The sequence below is a fragment of the Sebastes umbrosus genome, chromosome 23 (genome assembly GCF_015220745.1).
Source record: "Sebastes umbrosus isolate fSebUmb1 chromosome 23, fSebUmb1.pri, whole genome shotgun sequence".
Classification (NCBI taxonomy): Eukaryota; Metazoa; Chordata; class Actinopteri; order Perciformes; family Sebastidae; genus Sebastes; species Sebastes umbrosus.
This window is the reverse complement of record NC_051291.1, coordinates 5,461,147-5,477,532: the sequence shown is the minus strand read 5'-3', so window position 1 is coordinate 5,477,532 and position 16,386 is coordinate 5,461,147. Positions and strand designations below refer to the sequence as shown.

At 41.9% G+C, this 16,386-nt stretch overlaps 1 protein-coding gene across 5 annotated transcripts in view; it reads left to right on the top strand.

Moving 5' to 3' along the window:
• The window catches only part of LOC119483041 (zinc finger protein 2 homolog), a 40,744-nt gene that overhangs the window by 13,968 nt on the left and 10,390 nt on the right, over positions 1 to 16,386 (top strand). For 4 of the 5 annotated variants that reach the window (XR_005205597.1, XM_037761053.1, XM_037761051.1 and 1 more), the window contains exons 3-5: positions 3,462 to 3,716; positions 9,303 to 9,458; positions 15,835 to 15,905. The gene's annotated coding sequence lies outside the window, so the exon portion shown is untranslated. Of the gene's footprint in view, positions 1 to 3,461; positions 3,717 to 9,302; positions 9,459 to 15,340; positions 15,356 to 15,834; positions 15,906 to 16,386 lie in introns of those variants that run through there. The other variant, XR_005205598.1, reaches the window with a different exon arrangement.

Genomic DNA, 16,386 nt, shown 5'->3' with positions numbered 1-16,386 from the left:
GCTTGTGTCTTGCAGAGAGAGAGAGAGGGAGCCCATCACAAAGCGTCAGCTAATCTGGGAGATGGCAAAGAGGGGACATGGGTTTGACAGGGGCTCGCTCGCTTCATAAGCCTGCCATTAACGCTAATCCGTACGGGTGACGGAGCAGAGGAGGGGGGGGAAGTGGAGGGACAAGACGGCCAGTAAATATCAATAACAAATAGGAGACGTATGTGGTGGTATTAGCCCCCCTTTCCTCGCCCAGTTCCGCCACCGCCATCGCCACCGCCACCACACCCACATCCCAGCCCAGTTTGGCCCCCACGTCTTTTATCCTTCATATCTTGCAGGGATTGGGCTGAAGTTAATCTCTCCAGCCGTTATGACAGTCAATTAGCAGAGAAGAATATAGCCGGACTCGGTATGCTTGAACGTGAATGTATGGGGGTTCATGGGGTGCATGTGTGTGTGTGTGTGTGTGTGTGTGTGTGTGTGTCTGTGGAGAGATGTTCCACAATGACAACTATCTCTCTGTCCGCCCCCCTGGAGAGCAGATGGGATATGCGCCTGCCAATGAGACAAGAAGAAAGAGTGGTGTGTGTGTGTGAGCAAGTGTGTGTGTGTCAGTCATGCATATGCACGCACACATGCATAAGGGGCGCTTGTGTGTGTGTGTGTGTGTGTGTGTGTGTGTGTTGCTGTTTTTTCTGTGCATTTAGCGCAACAGTGTGTTACATAGTTCCACAGTTAAACGGAGAGTTGACGAGAGTACATTTACTGAAACGGCAGCTTTGTTTATAATTTGACGCCTATGGACGTGACTCATAGGAGCAAAAAAAACACATTAGTTATAAACATCAATAAATAGATTTTTCAAAGTGTTCAAACTATTTTTGTTTGCTTTTTTTTTTTGCCCACAGATCTGCTTTTTACAGAAATCAGTGCTGTCAAACTTAACGCAATAATATAACATGTTAAAGGGATTTTTTTTTACGCATTAATGCAATTATTATATTGTTTTGAAGCTAGAGTGAAGATACTGGTATCATATGAAACGTCATACTAGCTTGTTGCTAAATAACGCTCCAAACTTACGCTAAATTTTGGCGAGGAAAAACGTTCATGACCATTTTCAAAGGTGTCCCTTGACCTCTGACCTCCAGATATGTGAATGTAAATGGGTCCTATGGGTACCCACGAGTCTCCCCTTTACAGACATGCCCACTTTATGATAATCACATGCAGTTTGGGGCAAGTCATAGCCAAGTCAGCACACTGACACACTGACAGCTGTTGTTGCCTGTTGGGCTGCAGTTTGCCATGTTATGATTTGAGCATATTATTTATGTTAAATGCAGTACCTGTGAGGGTTTCTGGACAATATCTGTCATTGTTTTGTGTTGTTAATTGATCTCCAATAATAAATATATACATACATTTGCACAAAGCAAACATATTTGCCCACACCCATGTTGATAAGAGTATTAAATAGTTGACAAATCTCCCTTTAAGGTACAATACAGATAAAAAATGTGTGATTAATTTGCGATTAATCATTAACTATGGACAATCATGTGATTAATCGTGATTTAAATATTTTAATCGATTGACAGCCCTAACAGAAATCCATCCAAATCTTAAAAGTTTGGACCATTGGTTAACTCAGAGGACACAAATTGTTAAATCGTTGTTTTTAAAACCCCATTAAATGCTTGATTATGTGATCATATTTCATGAAAGGAATCACGATGTCTCCATCCACTGGCAGGTAATTTAGCTGAATGCAGTCCTCCAAACTCTCCTTTAAAAAAACAGGAAAAAAGTACTCCTTAAAAACAGTCATATTTTCAATGACTTTTTGTGTAAGTTAAAAAAAAAAGAAACTAAACCTCAAACCTGCCAGACTTGGCTGTGAATTTAGGTTGAAGTTTAGCTGCTGCGATTTCTTCTGTTCTCACACTTTTGAGGTAATATTCCGATCAATAGCGGCAGAGTGAATGATCTGACAGCAACAGATGGGTGGTTTTGGTGGCTGTGTTCTCATTATTTTGGAGATGAGTTTGCCAATATGGCCAACGCTTAAAAACTTGGTGCAGACTTTTTAAACGAACCTGTTTTTTAACACTTTGTTAGATACGGTTTCATTCCTGTTTGAAAATGTTCTGTACAGTGGAGATATGACAGCAAAAGACAACTTACAGGGGAGAGTCCCCTCTTAATCATAACACCGTTTAAGTATATGCTTACTACTATTTGTATTTGCTTACTATATATAGTATTTGTGTTTGCATACATATATACGTTTCAATTTGAATCATGGTAATACCACTTATATACTTTTAGACAGAGGATGATTTTTATTCAAATTACACAACTTGACAGCATTTATAATTTTCAGGTAATTGATCTTAAAAGCTTCCAGAATATGAACAGTATAGCAAGACTGGCATAGCTATGATAAATCCACATATTTAAATTTACCAGTCTAAAGTTGACTTCCAGTAAGAACTTAAAAAATAATGAACTTATTGCAGCGTGTCACAAACATATCAGAGTTTCTATCGGCCCAAAGCGAACGTGGGCGGGAGTTATGGACACAATATGCTTTGTTTTATTGGTGCAAAGGGTCCCCATCTGTAGAGATGCACTTTTTTAATGATGCAGCACATTTTTTTTATAATTTATAGCAAATTATCTCACTGAAAGACCCCCTGATAAGAGTGCTACGGATTCCTGGGGGTTCCCAGACCCCACTTTTTAGAATCACTGCTCAATAAGATGTCAGAAAATAATGACAAATGATTCCCCCCAAAAAAAACAAGGTGATATCATCAAAAAACATTCGGTTTATTATCATGAATGACCTCGAAAAGCAGCAAATTGTCACATCTGAGAAGCTGAATTCAGGGAAATGTTTCACATTTTTGTTTACAAATGGACTAAAATGATGAATCAATAATTTTACTGCGTGTCACAATCATTATCAGAGCTTCTATTGGCAGCAAAGCTACAATACAATACACAATAATGCTTGTTTTATTGGTGCAAATGGTCAACCATCTGTAGAGATGCACTTTTTAATGATACAGCACAATTTTATGATTCATGACAACATTTCACGGTCAGTTTATTATCCTAAATGACCACGAAAAGCTGCACATTCTCATATTTGAGAAGAAGAATTCAGAGAATGTTTGCTTAAAAAATGACTAAAATGATGTCTCTGTTATCAAAATATTTGCTGGTTAACATTATGTTGATCAAGTAGTCGATTGATCGACTGGTAAACAATTCAATTAAAGCCCCAAAACAGCAATTAGATAACTGTTGCATACTTAGCTGAGGTGAAAAAACAAGACTTGTAAGAGAGTGACATTGACATCTATCAAGTTTAATCTCACATCATCTAAATCTAATTCTAAGAACAACTGTTTCTGTGAAAAAGAGCTGAAGGCGTCATTGTGAGCTTGTTTACCTTTTAGGATGCTGGTGAAACAGTCGGCGGTGGAGCCCGGCTCTGTCCCGGCCTCCGGGGAGAGGGTTAGGGCAGCCACCCAGGTGCCCTGAACCAGAATGAGAGGCTAAACTGGGCCGCAGGATGCCCCCGGTCCCTTGGATGCCTCTCCCAGGGAAGAGAGGGAGGGATCCGGAGGCCAGCCCAGCCCGGCGCGGTCCAAAAACTGAGCCCGAGTCATCCCAGGGGACCAGGACAATAGCCAAGAATGTGCTCATATATGGTAATGCAATCAACATCAAATCTAACTAGAACAGATTCTGTTTTCTTTTTTCTTTATTTCTGTTTTTTCAAAGTTATGAAGGCGCATACACTCTCATGCCCATAAACCCCCTGCCGAACTGTGCGTAAACATCGCCGTAAACACGCGTATAAGCAGGCTTTCCCCGCACACACGCATGAGAGAAGCGCACACAGGAGCAGCAGCGGTAGCAGCTGCACAAGTCTTTGGGTGAGAGCACATCTGTTAGACTGGCTTAGTACAGTGGAACTGGCTGACAGCAAATGTTTTCACTAAAGCCCACATTGTGAGTTATTGTATATATGGAGGCTGCTGTGCAGGGAAAAGGACAAATTCATTTATGCTCTTTCTTTCTCCCTCGCTGTCATTCTCTGTCTCTCATGCAAACGCTTTCAGTCTCCCTCCTGGTTTTCCTTTCATCCGCTGCCCGTTTGAGGCGCACTGGTCAGCAAGTTAAATCAATTATACCTCTAGCAGTTGAAATATTTGAGGCCATTTGAAGTAAATGCTTTGCCCAGGTATCTCTTTAAAAACCCCTCATTTCCAGAGGGGAGACGGCAGGTCGAGGCCGCATAACTCCCGACAATCTGTCATCCGCCACCTCGGGGCCCCGGCTGTAATAGCCTCTCTTCCTTCTAATATCGGAGTGAATGGATGCAATGATAGGAAGGCATGCTTTTTATGTACCTAAGGTGTGGATTGTTGTGATTGTGTGATTGATCTGAAACCCAGTGTTCTTTCCCGTGAGTCAGGGACTATTTGTGTGTGTAGGCAGCAAATGAAAAAATACCAGCGTGTAGTGATTGGAACAAAACGATCTGACCCTCAACCTTCCAATCTTTTTAAGCACAGTTTCCATTCAGAGGTGGCTTTCAATGCGTTGACATTCAGCGGTATGATTACTCAGATGGTGTGTGTGGAAGTGGAGGGTGGGGGGAGGTTCAGGGATATGTGGGTGTGGTTTGTCGACGGGTAGGTGTGGAAGTTTTCCGCATGTTTGCGCGCGCTAATCACCTGTAGGCTGCTGGTTGCGGGGTGTTTGTGTCGAGGGCAACCGAACAGGCCTTTTAGAGCGAGGTTGAGTGAGCAGCAGAGTCACACACACACACACATACATGCACACACACCCACGTAGCAGCCAAGTCCAAGCCAGAGCCGAGCCAAGACTCTGTGTTTAGAACAAGAAAAACACTTTGTTTACGCTTTAGGGCCCTTCACTGCTCAACCAGCGAAAGAAGGGAAATCAACTCATCCCTGGTTCCCTAGCCACCGCCGCGTCGTCAACAGATGAAGTCAGCATCTCACACCCAACAGATGGGGCGCAGGGAACAGCAGCCTACTTTACCAAATGGACTTTTTCTTTTTCCCTGTTTCCCGATCTACTAATCAATGCTCGTCGTCTGTGCGACGGCACCCGGAGCTGCAGGCGGGAAGGGGTTAGGAAGTTGCCGGTTGAAGCAAAAAGATTATTTGAGGTGTCGGCGCTCATCGCGCATCTGAACGGAACATAAATAAAATTTATTGTTCAAAAGGAAAATGTCTTTTCTTGGAAATAATCCTGCAGGGCTCGGTGGAAGTGCATCTGTGGCAAAGGGATGTTTTAATATCAGATGCTGCTTATTTGAAATTGTCTTGCTTTGGTGAGATCAGAGCATCCAGATGATAAGGACACGCCCACCTAAACGCCCTCAATCAGATGAACAAACAACTCTGGCTCCAGAGGAAGAAAAAAAAAAACACACACACACACACAATCTATTTATTTATTTTTTATCATTTATCCTTTAAGTCGTCTGGTTTTTTGTCCGTATAATTCCTTTATTCTTCACACCCAAATCAAGTGCCTCTGTGCGCGGCAGATAAATAGGAATTCCAAACTCCAATGGTTCATTTGTCATGGTGTGAATTCCAAGAGTGGAATCTAGAAATAGCTCGAGTGTTCAAGCGCGGTTGTTGCCTGGGGCTCGGTGGCATGTAGGAGGCTTTGGTGATATTTGCTTTTTGCATATTTTCTACTAGGGGGCTTTTTTGGAAGGGAGATATGCACTTTTCCCATTGCAAACATTGCAAAAAAAAAAAACAGAGAAAAGATTTTTTTTGTGTGTGTTCTGAGCTGCACGTTGTAGGAGGCTTTGCCCATTATTTTGGTATGACATTACAGTTTTAATTGAATTGAATGCAATTTATTCTTAAGAAAACTTTTAATTAAGTGCCATATGGACAGATTGTGGAGTAGTGGCCTCCATGATATTCCCTTGGGGACATTTGCTGCATAATTAAGAATATGAACTGTAATGACACAGTGAGATTTAATGGAAACTTGCAGTCTAAATAGGCGACGTTAGAAAGCCATTATTACCCAGCTAGAGAGGGCTTAGTGGGGTTCTCGAGGGACGGCGGGCTCCCCAGAGTGGAACCCTGGGAATACAAAACCCTAGAGTACAAGAAGGGAAGTGGGGAAGAAGGAAGGAAGTGCCGCTCTTTATCTACAGTGCTCCCGTCTTGAAATTGAAGGGATAGTTCAGATTTGTTGTCATTAGATATCCCAGGCAGTGGCATTCATACATGGTCAGGCTAGTTGGCAATGTATATTCCGATCTCAAGATTGTGTTGTTTTGCTTAAGACCAATTTCCTTTGGTGAATTAAGACCTTTGCACACCAAGTCCGTATTTTAAGTCCGGAATTGTTGCACGTTTAAAAATAAATACATAAATATAAATAAATATCACGTTTACACATCGACTCCGAAACTTTCGTCCGTCATTAAAAGTTTTTGGGACAGTTTTCTGCAGTTTCCCTAAGCTCCACAGCATGTTTTAGCATCTTTCAGCTCATTGTTTTGGTTTTTGCAGTAATGTTTTGGTTGAGTCTAACAGCTCTCACCAGCATAATTTCCAGATAACAAAGCTCTGATTAAAGTTTTCGGAAAAGGTTTGATTTTCTGCTTTTTTTGTTCATCAACAAAAGCCAAAAAATGGTCGTTTGACCAATCAGAGCCACCGTCCGTGCAAACGTCATCATCCAAAAATGGCATCTGATAAACATTCATTTAGTGTCCCAGTACGGAGCACTTTATGATAAAGAAATAAAAGAATACAGAGATGCAGAATTTAAAGATACTGTAGATTGTGGCAGGTGATTGCAGAACAGATTGGAATCGGGGAAGATCATAAAACATAGGATGTATGAAAGATTAGACAGTAGTGATTGTGCTCTAGGCAGCTAAATGATAGCTTCTTGCTAATGTCATTCATTAGCCCTGTTTGAGGACGCTTTGCTTCTTACCTTTTGACTCTTACTATTGGAGTCATCGTGATCTAATAATTCATAGTTATAGTTATTGTGCATCTGCAATCATGGCAACTTTCTCTGGAGAATTGAGTTTAGTTGGATCATTTTAAGCCGTTTCTCACTGGTGCGAAAATGCGGTGCGGGAATACGGAAAACCTGGGTACGAATTTTCCTCTATGCACACCGGTTCCAGTGCAAATTATCCACGTTGCCGTGTTCCATTTTTGTCAGTGAGGCCCGATGAGTTTCCTCTTAAATAGTGCCTGCGTCCACTCCACACAACAGAAACCTATCCAGACAGAGAATGTCATAAGGGGCTAACGTTAACTACACAATACATAAACTCATCGGATCCCAAATTTGATGCAAAAGCTATCTGTTGTGGCCAGCCCCTTTTCGTTACCAACATATAACGTCAGCAAGTGCATATCGGCTACATTACCATCTTCATCGTATCCCAGCTGCTGGGCGATATCAAGCCATATATTGTGCTTTATTTGGTTGTTGAGGTAGTAGTGTTTATCGTACGTTATTGGATGAAGGGGACGGCCCATTTGTCCAACAATCCGTTACCCCGAAAACAAACAGCCATTGTTCCAAAGGCCCTGAAAATACGCACTCTCCATTCAACAAACAGAAGCATATGACTAATTATTACGCAGAATGACGAAGATCAGTTGGAAGAAAGGATTTCATTGGTGAAACCTATATTTACGCAGTCGGAAATCTGCTGAATCTGTCCGAATATTTCTTCTCTTACACAAATGTCTTGCAGGGGTATGCAAGCATTCATAAGAACCCATAAAATCTTTTTTCTTTATAGATTTCCGTGCAAATTTTTCAGACGAAAATCCGTACTTGGTGTGAAAACCATCATGGAATGACAACAACGTGGAAATCTAAATGTTTTGTTTGGTTTCTCAACATTTCTTTCACAGACGAACTTGGACTTGGACTTCCTTCATGTTGCTGAAACAGTTGTGTTCTTGTCACTGTTGAGGCAGCCATTTTGTAATTGTAGAAGGCCTTGTTATTGCCCATATAGGAAGCTCCTTGTTCATCTCTCTTGTTTACCATTTTATTCCCATGGGACACGTGACTTCCACAGCAAATTCAGCCTGAAGGAAACTTGAATATCCACAATGGCTCAGAGCCGAACTCATCAGCGTTTCGTGGAAATCTTCAATTGTTCCGAAGCGATAATAACACTTAGAGGGGAACTCTGAAGTCAAGGTAAACTATTTGCTGCGAACAACGCACAGCGAAACAGAGAATTCCTCTGTTGTCGGCGCTCAGTGAGCAAACAAAACAAAGAAAGGGAACAACGAGTAAAGCAAAGATGTAAAAAGCCCACCGCGCCAAAAGAATGTGGAACTGAGAGAAAAGAGAGGGAGAGAAGAAAGATTGAGAAGAGAGAAAGTGAAAGAGAGGGTGTTGAGAGAGCCAAGGAGAGGGTAAATATGGAGGCCAGATAACAAGAAAACAAAGGCAAAGAGAAGAAAATCAAAAAAGTGTGTGTGTGAAAAGAAATGAAAGGAAGGAAAGACACAGTTAGCCGCCCGCAGAACAGAACAAACTCATTTACAGAGCAGTGCCAGACTTGAAAACAATTATCTGCCATCTCCGTTGCCTCTGTAGAAGAGTAGCCTGTTTTGTGGGGCTCTTTGTTTTTCTCAAGGACATATTCATTATTTCAGATGAGACCCATTTGAGTCTAAATAAAGACTTTCTCTCCTCTCTGTCAGATTCACTGGTGCTGTGATGTTGCATCTGAGGGGATGTGAAAACACGTTTGAAAAGGAGACTGATGAAAGCACTTCTATGCCACTAATGCATGTTCATTAAGTTCAAATTCTCTTTTATTTCCACCTCCCTTTTCACATTTGAGTCCGGGTGCTAATATTTGTGTTTTTTTGTTTCTCCGCGTTCGCGCGGGTGCACAAGTTCTCTTGGAAAAAAAACAAAACGGAACGTTCTAGCAATCGGTGACATCTTTTTCTTTTTCGCTCGCCGCCCACGACAATGGTCTTCTGTCTAAACGGGGGCCCTTTGAAAGGCAGGCCGCATCTTCTCCTGTGCATGTACGGGGAGAGGAAAAAGGCTGGCGCTAATCACATCCAGACAAAAGACACCTCTGACAAACAGTAAACAAGGAGCCAGAAGTCTTTTATGACTCACAGGGAACACACGCACACATTTACAGAAAGTGTTATCCCTCTACGGATGAGAAGATTTTTTGACAAGAAATAATTTGTGCCTCCTCGTTTCCTCTTAAGGTCACGACGCCGAACGCAGATGGAATCAGACCGACACGGAGGACGCTGGGAAAAAATAACCGAGCGGGGTTTTTCGGGTCCCATCTTACCTGCTCTTCGGGAGGTTGTCTCGTCTCCGCTGAAAGACCTCTGTGTGTGTGGAAATGAAAGAGGAGGGTACGGAGACAAACAAACACACACACACATACACACACACATGCAAACACAACACACTTCAAATGGCCTTCGAGAGTGCTGCATTCCACATTTAATTGGAAGCGAAAAAATCCAGCATACAGCACCCTCCAAAGTAAACTTCTCACAGTGGCGAGCCAGCCAATGGCGCGGGGAGGCCAGGTCTCAGGGGCCCCGCCCTCCCGAAATAGGCACAGATAACCTATTGTTGGAGCTCAAACAGTGGTCACAAAAACACATATTCAGAGTATTAGTTCTGAAAACCAGCTACAAACATGTTTGGATGTGAGCGAGCAGCAGGTAGCGCGAGTGTTTTCACAGCTATTTAATCCCGCAAATTGTACACGCAACGAGAAACTAATGGAAACTAATGGATCAGAGTAAAAAACAGAGCGGAGAAAGACAGTGAGGAAGGGGGCATTCGGGCAAAGAGGGTAAAAATAAAAGGTATCCTTGGTAACTAGTTTAACAAATGTAATATCACATTCACAACATTTTCTCCCCTCACACACACACACTTTTTAGGATGCGAGGAAGACGAGGAGGGGGTACATTTCTTTAATTCACACGTATTAATGTGACGTTTGCACTGTAACATTAAAACGACAGCAGGTCTGCGATGCCAACATTGATCTCGAGCTTGTGTCAAGATGAGGACAAAAGGGCAGTGAAATAAGACGAGAGGAAAAGTGTTTTATTTTCAATTAGAATTGTATTAAATTTATGTACAGAATTATCTAAATGTTAATAATCAGTTTGACATTTTATTCAGCGCCCTAAAAGACAAAATCAACTAGATGTTGCTGTTTCAGTTATTCTCCCATATTTCACATAATTTAGGGCATTTGTTTTTGTTCCGACACACGATTTAAACTCTCACGCTCTGAAATAAATAAATGTGTCTGAATCCAATCTGGATTAAAACATTATAATTGCGAGCATTTATCCCCCCCTGAAAATCCACAGCTGAATTTTTAAGAGGATGTGAAGCACTAGTTTTTATTTAACGCAAACACACACACACACACACACACACACACATACAGGGGGGGTGGGGGGGGACATCTGTGCTGAACGCTGACCAAATCCGCGGCGACTTTGCTCACAATACAATTTTGTTGGAAGTGTTAGAATTTGTTTCAAGTTGATGGCACAGCCTCCATTTTGAGTTGACTTTGATATCATTCTGCAAACAGTGAAATGTCTGGATAAGTGTTGCGTTTAGGCCAGCCATCTGTACCATCTCCAACTCCAGAGCAGTTACATGCAGAGCGCCCTCGAATTAGAAGGGGGGAGATAGATGGCGGCGGGCGTTTTAAATGGTTCACTGCTGGCATCTACTGGAGAAACAGAGAAACCCAGACGCTCACTATTTCACCCTCTCTTCTCTTCCAAGTAGATGATTAACTCCACAGATGAGGCATCACCTCCGATTCCAGCGTCATACCATACCATGAATAACAGACATTATGTGGTTTGGCAAAAAAAGACACGGTACTTAATCATCGACGGTTTTGCCAAAATTGACAGATTTCCCTGCTGAGGACTGGTTTCAGCTACAAAGTCAAAAAGTGTGAGATGAGTCGGTGTACATCTCAACTACACATCTTGTCTCCTGCTAAGTGTAATGTACATTACATTCAGTATGTTTCTTATATTGAGTTCTGCACAATCCGTATTTTAATCTTTATCTATATATCTTTATTTACACCGAATATATCTCAATCTCCACCTGATCAACATAGATTTAATAAAAGGAAAGTAATTTAGCAAAATGGGTTTTGAACTAGTGTATAGTTAGAAAAAAATGTTGTTTTTTAGATGTAAATTGTTAAATTATAGCTCTATTTACAGGTTAGGATTCAATATTTGGAGGTTTGCTTAAAAGTACAGATTATTTTTATTGGTCACTCGTATTAATTGTAGAAGTCAGCATTTTTTTAAATGTATTAGTCATAAAATGATCACCTTTTTCAGGCATTTCACTTCCTCTATGTTCATTATGATTTGCCAGGATGCAGCCAATTGAAAGAAATCCAAAGATAAATTAGATTACAAAATATAAAAATGAAAAAAAAAACATATTTGTATCCCATTAAATTAATAAAAATGTTTTCACTGGTGAAGAATAGTCTCTCAAATTCCAAATGGATGTATGTTTCATATCTCATAATCCAAAAAGCTTTCTCTTGGAGTAATAATATAAATATAATTGTAAATACCTGCACATGCCCTACAACGTGTGTTTACTGCGCTTTATTTGTGTGCATTCGGTGTGGGCGCACATGGGACTTTATGTTTATTTACCACCGCGTCGGTGACTGCTATAAACACCTCGAGTCCGAGGCTTATAGTGTGCGTGACAGCCGTGAGTTAAAAGTGCAGAGAAAATGGTGTTAAAACCATAAAGACTGTAAATAATGACATGTTTTAACTGTCGTATCAGACAAATAATTATTGACTGTGCAGCCAACAAAGATCTGCAGAGAAATTTATTCAATTGAGGGTCACTAAGTTAGATTAATTTAAAGTATATAACTAAGATTAAATTCCTCTCTTTCTTCATGTGAATATTTGTGTCACTCCTGACAGAGGAAAGGCAAAAAAAGCGACCAGAAAGCTTTGCGAGGAGAGCAAGCGCGATGGGAAAGATCTCCTGTGTGAAGGAATGTGATTACTGTGATTCTCCGAGCACAATTCTCCTCTAATTCTCGTAATTGTTGCCTCATAATATGACACATTCATATCGGCGAACGCATTCAGCCCCAGCCTGTTTAGGACGCCGCGGATTGAGTTAGAGAGTTCATCCATTACAATAAAGAACAAAGCGCTCCCCTATCTGTTTCAGACATTTCCCTCTTTATGATGCCGAGTGTGGCTCTGAGGTTGTCAGAGAATTCAGGCAAACAATGCATCGCTTTGAGATATATCAAGAGCTCCACAATAAGATCCTGTGTTGTTGATAATTTTTGAAAGGGATGGAGATGGGAGAGGGAAGAAGGGGGGGGGGGATAAACTGAGACAGAGACAAACTCCAGACAAAAGGGATTGTCTTGATTATTTGTCCGTCAGCGATGTCAGGAGCATATAATGAACGGCGATGGCTCGGAGGATAACGGTGATTGAGATTAGGCCCCGCTGAGAAAGAGAATGGAAAAAGAGGAAGAGGGGGCGAAAAAGAGAGGAGAGCGAGTGAAGAGTGGAGAATAGGGATGTGACTAGACTAGAAGAGAGCTCTGTGATAACTGCCAGCCAACAGCCTGTTTGATCCAGAGGGATGGCAGAGGGATGTAAGGCGTTTGAAGCTGACAATCCCTTTGTGATGATAACACATGTTTTTCAGTGCGCGCGCTGATCCTCCCTCTCCTATTGTATTATGGGCAGCAGACGGCAGCTACCTTTAGGCCCAAGCGTGGTTATGAGCAGCTGTCGGCATTGTGGGAAGTGCCGCTAATCTGCTTCAGTATCTTTAGCCCCTCGTTTAGCTCTTTGATCCTCTCCCATTATGCCTCCCTTCGCATTGCAACCAGTGAGTGAGCCTGGCAAAGCTGTGCTGGAATGTTGGGGAGATAGCAGACAATGCTCCCATCTGAGGCTCCACTATTAACAGATGTTTCTTACCGTTTTTCCACGTGCGTCTCTCTCTCTCTCGGAGCTTTTTACACCTGTCAAGGCCAGTCAGGCGTAGAGACGGGACAAGATAGAAATCTGCAAGACCCATCACTCTATTCGGGCTTTCAGTGCGTAGCCAAGGGGTCGTGGTTAGGAGCGAGGTTTTGATTCCCCTCAGTGGTTAACATCACCTCAACTCATGGTTTAAATCACAGTCACTGCCCTTTTCTGCTTCTTCCCACAGTTCAGAGACACGCAATGGTAGGTGGATGACACTGAGCAGCTTAGTTGGGTGCATCAATGGTGCAAAGCACAGTCATAGTAGGATGCCACGAATGCACACATTCTCATTCCCAGGGCGTCAAATACTGATGCTTTGTCATGGCCGTCGGCGTTGGATACTAACGCTTAAAAGACACACCAGAAAATTCCGTCATTGCGGCTTTCGCATGATGCACGAAGGCTCTGCAAGTTGTCACGGCAATTTGTCGTGCACCTATGAATTTTTGTAAGTTTGCGTCGTCTGTGCTGCACTTTTCGTTTCAACACGGACATCTTCAAGGGAAGACTGGCCGAGCTGGTTTGCCCGTATAGACATCTCTACAACTGTTCATTGAGAGACCACAGGGACAGTCACATGACATTAAATTCTTGGAAAGAAATAGAAGAGGCTTTTTTTACCGCAGGCTGTGAAAGAATGCGAGAGATCGTTTTGTAAAAGCTAAAGAAAAAGGTCTCATCAATCAATATAAACACTCAGGGAAAGTGTGCCAGGTGTGTGGTGACGTCGCTTTAAGAGCGAAAAGACACCCACTGGACTATAGTGGTTTTATTGCCTGAACCGAAGCAAGTGTTTTTGTTTACGTCACTACATTAAGCACGTGTTTACTGCGACCTTTTACCCTCAGGGAGGCGCTATAGACAAGTAAGAATAGAGCCACTCCTTCCTACTTTGGATTTCAACCATAGCCCTCCTCTCACTCCTGTATCATTGGCCTGTATTGTCAGTATTGTTTTTAACAGTGTGGTGAAGGCAAAGACAATTTTCCACGACGTGGTCAATAAAGTTTCTAACTAACTAAAACAATCAGCGCTGAAGGAACCTTTGAGTTCTTGGCAATAAAAGTTCCTGGGACTTTTTTTGAAGAAAAAAAAAAAAGATCTATTTTCAAGTCAAAGATACAGTATACGCCACTGTTTTCTCAAAAATAAAATCAAGCCAAAGTGTGGAAAACTGGCAGGTACATTCTCACAACTTAACTGTTTTGAAGACGTTTCCAGCATCCTCAAAGACTCCTCTATGCTGCCAGAACCATAAATATTCAATCCAGTGCAGAAGATTTTCATCTTCGTTCCTTCAAACAAAGATGGCAGCCAGAGGTGACACACATTTCTTCGCCTTTCTTGTTGATACAAAACTGTAAGTTTTTATCTAGCCTACATTTATCTTATATTCTATGGCGTGTTTGTGAATGATAATGTGTTCATATTTTGGGTGGCAAAGACAGTGATGGAGTGGATAAAGTAAGGTATAAACTGAGGGAAAAATAAACCTAAAATATAATGTTGAAAATATTAAAGGTCCCATATCGTGCTCATTTTCAGGTTCATGCTTGTATTTTGTGTTTCTACTAGAACATGTTTACATGCTGTAATGTTAAAAAAACAACTTTATTTTCCTCATACAGTCTGCTTGAATATACCTGTATTTACCGTCTGTCTGAAACGCTCTGTTTTAGTGCATTTCAACGGAAATGCAACAGAATTGCATTGCCTGGCAACAGCTAGGGTCCACGTTTACTTCCTGTCAGCTGATGTTATTAACATACACTGCAACCAGCAAATAAACTGGGACACATTTAGAATGTTTACGTTTAAAACCGTGTAATGATCTAAATATTGTATATTTATGACATCACAAATGGACAGAAATCCTAACGGCTTGTTTCAAACGCACAATTTCTGAATACGGCCTGTGTGTGTTTCTCCGTAAATTGAGCGCTTCGATACTTTCACAGTATTTATAAAGCACTTAAACCTGCTTTAAAATATGAAAATCTTACATTTTACAATATGGGACCTTTAAATATTCACATTCTACTGTGCCTCTACTTCTAGTTAAGTGCAGTTAAATTCACCGAGAGTCATCAAAATATCCAAAACAAGAAACGAAAGGTAAGAAAAAAAAGGTTTCCACCTCCTGCAGCATTGAAAACTAGACAAGGCATCCAAGCTAATAGGATAATTACGACTAAGAAACAAATCAGGTATGAGACAAATGACAGTCTTTGACTGTTTGAGCAAAACAGTAAGTAGTAGCCTATAATGAGACGAGGAAGGTGTAGAGGGGGGTGTGTCTGTGTGTGCGTGTCAGTCAGTGGGGGGGTGCAAACAAGCCGCAGCGAGCGGAGCGGATACAAGCAGCACACAATTAACAGAAACATAAATATCTCGGCGTGCTTAAGCAAGCCATTAATCAGATATAAATAAAGCGAAGGAGCCCTTTGTGATTAACGAGGTGAGACTCGCTGCTAATTACTGCTTCCCTCTCCTCTGGTAATTAGGTTGGCGCGTTGAATGGGGATGAACGAGACTGCCCTGACACCCCCCCCCCCCCCACCACCCCCACCCCAACCGCAAACACTTACCCCGCAATTGTTCTGTTTTGCTCTCTGCTCCTCTGATTGTAGTAGGTTACATGTATGTGATTATGTGTGTGTTCCTGTCGTCTCTCTTTGCCCTTTAGAGCCCCACGCAGGTCAAAAACTCTAGCCAGGGGGCCCAGATGAGCTTGCAGACCTCCATGTCCCTCGAGTGGTGAGTGGTGTGTTGTGGGCATTTTCAGTTGGCAAAGCCAACCCATAGACTCGGCCCTGCTTATACGATGTATACAACTTTTTATAGTTGCAGTATAATATAGCGATCTCAAGGTGACACAAACAAAACATTTCTAACACTATACATTTACCTAAAGTAAGAAGAAAGGCGCAACTGTCAGTTAAAGGAACAGTGTGGGGTCTTTGGACATCGACAGAGACATTAAATTGATGTCTTTTCGATAGGAATGTTCATAATTAACCGTTTAACTGTTAACCGACATTAAGCATTAAGAGGCGGAGCCGGATTGCAGGATACATGAAGTCGGCTCCGTCTCTCCGGCTCGCTTGAGCGGAGCGGAGGAGCAGTAGTTTCGTAGCATTTATTCAGCAACAAATAAACTGTACACACACTGCTACACCTACGTTCACAGCTATAACGCCACTTATGCGGTGGAGACTTTTACTGGGAAAGTGGCTGC